The following is a 10746-nucleotide window of genomic DNA, read 5'->3' on the forward strand; positions in this document are numbered from 1 at the left end:
CTCTAAAAAATTAAATCAATCCAAAGTTGAAATAACTAACAACATAGGTAGAAATACATTTATATGTTATAAAATAGGCGAAAGTTTCTGTTTAATATCAAAATATTTTCAGAAAATATAAGATAACATTTTCAAAGCTTCTCTAGAAAAAAATAAAATTAAGTATGCTAAATTAAAGATACACTAATTTTTTTTTGGAAAAAACAATAAAAAAAATATTTTTAAATGAGCATGACAATGGAATAAACTACTTGCATATTGATATATACAGGTACTAGGTAGCGTTTAAATAGTTTAATTAGACTAATAAAAGTGGGATAAAACTTTTTTTATAAAATATTTTTGATAGAGAATGTTATGAAAATATTATAAATTTAATTTAACGAACTTTATATCTAATTAAAAATTATAAATAATTTTTTATTTAATAAACACTTGTTAGAGGAGTATTTAATAAAAATTAAAAAAATATACCATTATCCAATCATATTTTATCTTAAAATTATTGATTTTTATGATAATTATTTTAAATTTTTTAATATTAATTTATGGTTAGGTGATAATATAATTTTTTTTACGCGATTAAAATTAAGTGCTGATCATTAAATTCGTAAAATTATTTACTCGGATATACTCTTAATACATGTTAATTTGTTAACTTTTATACTCTCAAATATCTTTTTTTAGTTTAATTTTTAAAATAATTAAAAATAACTCTTTTTTAAAATAAGTTAGAAGAAATACACACTTTAGATAAAACATTAATTTTTAGACGTCACAGCATAAGATGTGTCAACTCTTTATCTAGAACTAGAATCTAGAATATTAAAAAAGGAAACTAAAGAAAAATTAATGATTAACAAGTGTTCTCCCATCCCACGGGTTAGAAAGGGATAAAACCAAGTGCAACTGTCATATACGACAAAAGAGGACAGATAAGCATCTTATCCTTCTAACCATAAATATATACAACAGTTATATGTAATTTACTAATAACATTATTTTCACACTTAAATTTGTTTATTTTTCTTCTGGAAATATTTTATAAAGAAAAAGGGGGAAAACAGAGATAAAATCCACCTTCTTTCTCTATAAAGAAAGAGAAAAAAAAATGTAATAAAAAATGCATAGATTATTTCTGTCTGCAATTTTTTTACCATAGTAAGGTAGAATCTCACTGACAGCAGCCAGCAGCACCATGACCAAACGTAGAACCACTAACACAACAGCACAAGATAAGTATGACGTTGCTATTATTGTACCAGGTTTCGGGTTTCTAGGCAGTGAGTAAACCCATGTTTGAAATTTGACTACGTTTCAAATCAATCTTTCAAATTGGTAATGGATTTTATCATGATCATCATTGCTAGTCAGATCTATAGAATTAGACAGGATCATTCTTTGGTTTCTTTTTATTTTGTCAGGGATTATCGTTAGTATTTTTTTTACAAAGTTATTATCAATTTACTGATATATATATATATATATATATGTAAATTTAAAATATTATTAAATATTTCACATATTTATAAAAGTTTTCAATTTCTTTACTGTATTTTCTTATTTTATCAGTGAAGATATTAAGAGATAATTATAAAATTTTAAAAAATTAATGTCTTATTTAAAAAAAATGATTTGAAATCAAAATTTACTTTTGAATTACTTTCTGGTCAAAGTTTAGAGTTATCTTTTTTCTTGTATTTTTTTTGTGGGCATCTTCTTTCTTGTAATGCTCTCATATGTTTCTTTCCTAAAAAAAAAGAAAGATAATTCTGTTTGAAGAATAGTTTGACGTTAAAGAAGGTTTCTCCATAAATTTTGAATCGTGGTTTTTTTTGTTGTTGATGTCATTGAATTTTTTTATATAATTTATAAAATTATCATTTCGAAAGTTAACAGAGCTATGATAGGATCTTAGAAGCTGGTGGAACTGGAAATTGCTTTTTCTTTCTGTGAAGCTGTCAATCACTTCCGAGGGAAATTAGGTGGTAATTCTGATTCTTCCCCTCGTTTCTTTCACGTGATTTAAGCGTGATAGTTTTTTTCTTTTACCAAAAGTTATTTTGTTTTTTCCTGTTATTCCTTTTAGATTTAAGATTTAACAATTTATATGATTTTTATATCTACGCAAACTTTTCTTTTACTTTTTGTATTTAAAAACATCACTTTTTTATTCTTAGGCATACTATTTTAATCCTTTTTAACCATTATATATATATATATATATATATATATATATATATATATATATATTGTTTTAATCTTTTTAGTTTGTATAATATTGACTAAAAAAGATTAAAAATAACACGAATGTATAAGATTAAAATGATATATTTTAAAATATAGATACTAAAATAAAATTTTGTAGCTCTAAGGATCAGATGAATTGTTTGGGGTGATTATTAATTGTCAGTTTAAAATTTTAAAAATTACTGTTAGTTTTTAATTTTTTAAATTTAGTTTTTAGTTTTTAGTTTCGGGTGATTTATAGTTTCAAAATAAATTAATTTAAAATTTTTATATCCTAATAAAATCAATTTAAAGGTATTTATTCGGTGATAATAATGTAAGTGAAGATAATAATAATATTGGTAGTAACGACATTGAAAGTAACAACAATAGTGATGATAACGATAAATGCAGTGATAACGTCCATATTAGTGATGTGGAAGGTGAGATACTCACAATATTAGTATTAATTAAGATAATAACAATATTAGTGGTGACAGTAACTGGCGACATGATAACAATAACCATGATTAGTGGTGATGGTCACAATAAAGCTATCGGGTAGAGATAATTTTGGACTCATTTTTATACAAAGGTGAACAAATGTATTCTTTCATTTTAATAAGGTGATCACATGTATTTATTTTGAAATTTTATGTTTTGTACTTCTAATTTTACGTATTTGAACCTATTATCTTAATTTTAGTGTTAATTTTTTTTTTTTTTGATAGATTGTCTGAGTGACTATGGTGGGGACATTAGTAATGCTGGTTGTGGTTTTTGGGGTGGGAGATTATAATGTCAACAATTATCATTAAAGTAACGGAGAATGTGTTTTTTTAAAAACAAAAAATGAATTTACAATTTTTTATTGATTTTTTTTTATGAATGTAATTTACTTTTTGGAATTGGTTTAAAAATTATTTCACTTTTAGTTTTGCTAAACACATTTTGATTAAAAATTATATTTAAAAACTAAAAATTGAGAACCTCCTCGGTCCTCAAAAGCTTGCTTTTATTCTCACTTTTCTATGCCCATTCGAGGTTGCTTTTTGCTTCCGCCCATTCTAAACAAATTTGAAACGTGCAAGTTATATGCGTTAGAAGCATTGAATTCGTGGAAACATGCACCACGTATATGTGAGTTTGCATCCTTTTCAGCTATTATTAAAATAAAATCATCAATTTGATATTGGTTCAAGAATGCTGTCATGCAGTCTCATGCTGAAAAACTCAAATTTATCTTTTTATTTAATTGTATTGCTTTAATTTGTAATAATGTTCACGTTTTAAGCATATTTTAATTCCATGTTAAGAAACCAGCCACGAGTCGTCGTATAAATTTGAAGAGAATTCGTCGAACGAATAATTTATAAAGCATAAATTAGCTTTAAAAAAAGCGTTAATTAAGAAATTAAAAAAGTGTAAAGTTTTATTAAAAAATTCATATTAATATATTTTTGTTATAATTTTCAAAGAACCGATGTGATTTTTAATTATAAAAAAAACAATTATGTTTGTTGATTTGTAAATCAGTATTCTTTGAGATTTAGAGTTGTAATTTTTTTTCTGAATGATTTATAGTTATAATTTAAGTACAAAAGGAAAGTCAAATATAAAGACTATAATTAGGTAAGAGAGACTTATAACTTCAATACCAGGTTAAGTTTCTTACTATTCATTATTGTAAAGTTAACGTCCATCAATTAATACTAACCCGATGATAATCCTTTTTCTTATATTGATCGACAACTTCACTTACCTATGAATATTCACATATATATCTTAACTAAATTCTCAGAAAATACAAATTGTTGCGACTTAAGCGTAACAGAAATTAGATTAATTAACCCAAAAGATTAGTCTATTAAATGAGACAAACTCATGGTTTAAGTACATTCTTTTGGCGGCCTAGCTTCATATATTTAATAAGCTCCGTTCATAATTTTTTAGTTTTCAAAAAAATTTAACAAGAAAATAAAATGTGTTAAAAGTGTTTTTGAGAATGTATTGTTTACACTTCTCAATTTATATTTATCATTAAAAAAATGTTATTAATTAATAAAAGAATACTCATTCCGTTTATTTTTATAAGATGAATTTAAATTTTTGTCATTTTCTATAAGATTCTTTTCAACTTGTACATTACATTAATTTTTTTACCAAAATATATTTAATTAATTTAATTTATAAATAATAAATGCTACTGTGTAAGTTATTTTCTTCTCTCTCTACTAAGGATCGGAAAATGGAAGAATTTAAGATGTGTTCAGTATTTGTACATATATACTTTTTTGTGTATAATTAATCCGATCCCCTCGCCCCCCTCTTCTTTTTATATGCGTGTATTTAATATGTCTGCAGTTATCTATGATAAGTTTCTAAAATCTACGTAATCCTCTAAGTCATTTAAATATTGTATTGTTAGATACTCACAAGTAATTAAATATTATGATGGTTAGCAAAAGCTTTATTTAAATACTCACTGGAAGACATTCTAGAAGGTAGCAAGTACATGATAAAGCTTAAAAGAACCTCCTTTCTGTTTTTTAATCACTAGCAAAATAAAGAAGACATACATTTTTTATAATCTTTAATTAAGTGTAACAAAGACGGACAAGAGGAAGCATGCAAATGATATTCATTGCCGTTCATATTCTTTATATTCTTCTACTTGTATCTTGGATTAAAGGAAGATAAAGAGAGACTTTACTTACTTTTCTTTCCCAGTTTGCCGTTGATTGATTATGCAAATTATTGAATGCTTAATGGTATGGTAAATGATGAAAACAAGCAAATCATTCAAATAGCTATAAAATATGTAATTCTTTTAAATGTGTACCAAGAAGTCAGTTGAATAATTTTGACTTTGATTATATTTGAGTTATGTCATAAAAAATATGATTAAAAAATAAGACTACTAAAAAAAGTTTATTGATGAATTTTTTTGATAAAAATTATTTATTAACAAAACTAATGAATGCTTTGTATCAATATGTATGTGACAAAGAAAACGTGTGTCGTGTGTTTTGGATTGGGAGAATAACATATTCTGATGGCAATATTTAATGAGTTACTAAGCTTTTGGCATCATTTGCTTGTGTGTTTGTTGTATTTCTTGTGTACCTAATTGTGAAAACAGCGTAGTAGCATGATCGGGCAGAACTTATCTTTGAATCAGAGTGCCAAAATATAGAGTTTGCTTTTGATTCTCACGCATGAGATGAGTCAGAATTGCCTCCACTGTCATCCCCCACTCTCTCCAATTGGCACACAACTCACAGAATTTATATTGTGGTCATTGGTTGCTCAAAAGGCATATTCACCTTTGAGCAATCCTAATTAAAATGAATTAATTAAATTTGAACCTTTCTTGCGTTTAATTATGTGTGAACATTTTAGTTAAATTTATTCAGATCCCGTAACTATTGTAAGTTTTTTAGGGATGAGTTATAAATATGATGTTTATCATTCCTCTTTACAAATATTAAAATCTTAATAATTTCAAACATTAATTTCTAAGAGTTAAAATTAAAACTTCCTGAATTTAATTTCTAAAATATAATAAAATATACGCTCCGAAAATAACTTTTGTGGAGGATATTTTTGTAAGAAGAATAAAAGAAAATGAAATAGAGTTGCGAAGAGAAAATAACTATACGAATGAAATCCCCTTAGTTTTACTATAGAACTAATTGTCTCAGCCTCAAAATAATCCAACACTGTTAAATCCAATTCTTAGAGATAGCCCACAACAGTTTGAATTTCGGCCCTTATAAAGCCCATTATATAGCTTCCCAGTCCTGCTCCAAAACTTTGATTAGATGGGCCGATCTTTTGAAATAGCAGGGATCTGATATAGACAGCAAAAATAAAATTATTATAATGTTATTGCTTTTATTTTATAAAATTAAAATAAATATGCAATACAGCTTGAAAAGCATAACAAAGGAAGTGACCTAAAACCTATTGAGTAGTGGTGTAAGGTATTATTATCTTCACTTATGAGGATGATGAAGATGATTTATTTGATGTGAGAATCTGTATTTAATTTTATCCACGTATAAATCTTTTTAAAACCAATGACACTAACACATTTTGAGCTAAATTAATTTTTGATTCAATGGGTTCAAATACACCAAACACCTGTAATTTTAGATCTAAAAAAAAAAATGGCCTGAGTCACACATAGTATATTTGCTTCTTAAAGTAGCCTCCAAAAAGTTACTACAGACACTAAATAAAAAGCAATCAAAATGTCTACACTAGAGGTATGTAATATATCCTATTTTTTATTGATAAATATTAATTTATTAGAACAATAATTTTTATTAATAAAAAAATTAAATCTATAATTTATTTTAACCATGCATTCAATTCACTTTATATTTATACTTGTGACTCCAAATGTATCCTCGCATGAGAATGCTCGTCACTAAATTAAGTAACCAAAACGTATCCCAGTCAATACAAATCAAACAGTATCCCAATCTATTTTTTAAAAAGAAACAATCACTACACAAAAATCTACTGCATGTGTACAAACCAAAAGTTTACTTTATCCAAGGCCATCAAGATAGATAAAAGAAGTCCATCATAAAATGCACAAGACAAAGTAACTACCTCTGCACTGATCTGATCTTTGAATGTATGGCATCAAAGCATATATATTTTAACTATAAACGTAATTTGAAACTCCTCCTCCTAACTCCTTAGAGTGAATTTCTAAAATCCACTGCACTACTTTCTAAGAACTTAGTGATATATTTTTTAAAATTATTATTAGAATAATGCCTTCTTTCTTTAATTTCTTGTACGTTGAGACAACAACGATAGAATTCTAGAAGGAGGCATCATCAATGTAGAGCCAATTAAGGATCTTCAAATTCGGGTGCAAAATTAAAGAATCCACGCACAGCAAAGGATCTTCAATGTCGATTCTGTGGTTGAGGTTAAATTAAAGAACCTTTACATCAGATAGCAGTAGAGAAAAGTTAGGAGTAACGTGTCTAATATATATAGGCTGGTGGGGTATATAATGGACTCTTACATGAAGGAGGCAGATTTTGAATGAGATAGAGATTTCTTAGGTGTACTTGATGCATTTAAGATGAGAACTTCAAGTTGAATGTATAGTTCATTAATTGCAAACACTACTAAAATTACCTTGCAAACTGGGTGTCCTTTGGAGTGTATTTAATTAAACACTTGTAAAAGTTGTTTTTCCACTCGAAGACCTTATGCCATATTGTATATATATAAGAGTTAATTAATTTGAATACATACACTTTTTGAATAAAATTTGCTTAAAAAAAAATAATAAATGTTGTTTTTAATTATTAGTTTTTGGTGATATATAGCAGATTTGCTTATTAATTTGGTGATACGTATCTTGAATTGGTCACCAATTTGGTCTTCGTGTAATAGCATGGTAAATGTACATCTCTATTATTTGGTGATAGATTTATAAAAGAAAAATATGTACTCCCAATAATATCGATCTGATCAGACGAATATTTAACAATATAATATTAATTAATTAGTAAAACAAAGCTTTTGTAAAACCTAGTACTAAAGTATGTGTAAAAGCATGCACGCATGTGTTAGTGCAACTTACGTCATGCCATATATATTATTAGATATCGCAGAACATTATTTGGTCAAAAAGCACCAAATATATAGCCATATACATGAAGAAATGACGACTTTACTTAGCAAAAAAAATGGATGCAAGCATGACCTGGAACTTAACCTAGTGTGTGACTAATCACTAGCTAGGGCTAGCTATATCCCAATAATGGTGCATGGTGATTTAAAACCAGCCAGGGCGTATTATTATTATAATATTAAATATATTTAAGGAGCTACAAACCCTAATCATGCTAAACATAGATGAAGAAAAGGAAAACTTTGAATATACAAAAGATGACATTGTCCGCAGTTCATAGGATCTTTTTCACGGCTAAGAGTCTAAGACACGGTGGCTTAAATTGCGGTGGTGTTTGCTTTTGTGTCCTGTTTATAAATTTGTCTTGTTCCAACAAATGGAAATTTGATCGGCATTTGCAAACAATGTCAGCAAAATTTGACTTAAAAACAGCTATTAGTGAAAGCAACCCTTAAACTTGCATTTTCTCTCACGTTCCATATAAGGCTAGGCAGAACCATGCTCTAATTCAACCTAGATTGCCTTTCATAAGCTCTACTTGATGAGTCACCAAATCACCCCTTTGTTCTGTTCAAGTGTATGTTTCGGATATGAAAGCGAAATGCAATTTACAAATTACATTAATTCGATGGAATTTGATCCAGAAGGATTTAATTATGCGGTAGCAAATTAATAATAGTGTAATTCCATATTTAATTTCTAGAGGAAAAAATGTAATTATCTAAATCACACCGTACTAAAGTGGAGTCAAAAGGATAAGCAAAAAATTAAAGATATGATAGATGAATAAAGAATGTATTTAAATTAGATTCCTTCTAATATTGTATGGTAATTATTTCATGGTACTTGGTTTGGCCACGTGTGGCTTTTACTTGGTCACCAATACAAGCTCGATCACTACTACTAGGCCAAATCAGGAACTGATCATCATACACAAGAAAAGAAAAGAAAAAAAAGTGAGGCAATGCTTGTAAATTCCTAATTTGATCTCTTTTTGAAGTGGTAATCTATAATGCATGAAAGGAGAGTGTACACGAGCGCATTTATTACGAAAAGAAAAATATGTGGAACTAGTAGAGAGATGGTAAAGTTGACAAAGCTAATAGGAAAATGTGGAAATATCACTGAGGATAAGCATGCGTTTTTGTTCGTAAGCGTATTTTGGAATTAGATTACATTCTATAAATTTTATATTTGGACATCCTTTTACCCTCTTAAGCATCACTTTGCGCCCTTTTTATCTTAAAATCCACGTGCAGAAGAAAACTCAACTCAACTTTTTATTAGAGATAAATCTGATATTTAAGATGAATTGCCTTTGATTTGATGTTTTTTTGTTTGTCCAGACACTACTACTACGTTTGATTTCATAGAAAAAAAATTTGTTTAGTAAATTAAAGTAAAGAAAAGGAGTGAAAAGATCCATAAAAACAAAGAATATTTCTTCTTTCACCTAACTAGAGACTTTTTGTACAATTTATCTTCTTTTTTTTTTTTCTTTTCTCGTTCCTCTTTTTTTTAGTCAAAACGGGATCAATTTGGCAGAAAGATATACCATGCCTAAGGACTGGAAATTATATGCTCTTATTTTATTTGGCAACCAAGAGTTCAGTATAAATTCACAATATGTCGTGTGACACGCACAAGAATTTATTATAATTTTAAAAAATTGTTAAAAAGATATTCTTAGGTAATTTCTTAAGACATTAAAATAAAAAAAATTAATGATAATTTTCATTTAATAATATGATTTTTCTCTGCATCAAATATATAATGAATATAAAAGAAACAAAATATTGTGAATATAAATTATTGTATACCTCTTCAACAAATTTCTCATAAAGCATGTAGGATCTTTGTACTTATATACGTATTTTTTTTCTAATTTTTTTTTATCAAACTAAAGAAGTAGTGAGAATTAATTTTTCACTTATTATCTTATTATATATATTCAAATAATTTATCTTTTACCAATAAATTATTAATTTGAGTAAAATTAGACTCATATTTTTTAAGTAAAATTTCTCCAATAAAGATTAGTCATAATAAATCAATGAATATTTCACACTAATAATATAGTTATCCAAAAATAATATATATTTTTTCTTTATTTCGCTCGATCTTACTTTTCTTTCTTATTTCTTCATTCACTATTATTTTTTTAAGCAAATCAGAGCATTATGTTTTTTGTCATTGAATACTTTTAAATATAAATTAGGGTGTATTTTTGCGAATCAGTAGTGTTGATTGAACGCAACTGGCATTAAAAAAAAAAATCCCTCGCATTGCTTTTGCTTTTATGTCTTGAACACATGTTTTTTCCGTTGAACATCAATACTTAACTAGACACACACTTAATCATAAGCATTAAGGGACATATGCATATAGAGAAGTGTGGGGACAATTTCTCCCACAAAGTAATCTTTTGTACTAAAAATGTATGAGAGATAATAAATTGGTACTAATTTTTGTCACTTTATTCTTCTATTTAATTTTTATCATTCTCACTCCTCAAAATCTCAAAAAATGGAATGCACCACAGTATTGAATGAATGTTGAATGATTTTTTGTGACATAAATAGAGATATTTTTTTTAGTACTAACAATGAAAAAATCAAAAAACATTTTCAAAGAATGAAAATCCATAAAAGATAATTATAATTTGTAAATATTTAGGTATTTTAGATTTTTTTTGTCATGCACTTTGTATTTTGTAAAAACTTTAATATTTTCGTTATGTAAAAATATTTTAAGAGTACAAAAAAGAGAATGTTAGAAAGAATGTTAATATCATTTCTCTAATAATGATACAAAAAAGACGAATGATACACTTACACACTATATTTCTA

This window comes from Glycine max, chromosome 13 (assembly GCF_000004515.6).
Source record: "Glycine max cultivar Williams 82 chromosome 13, Glycine_max_v4.0, whole genome shotgun sequence".
In the NCBI taxonomy this organism is placed as follows: domain Eukaryota; kingdom Viridiplantae; phylum Streptophyta; class Magnoliopsida; order Fabales; family Fabaceae; genus Glycine; species Glycine max.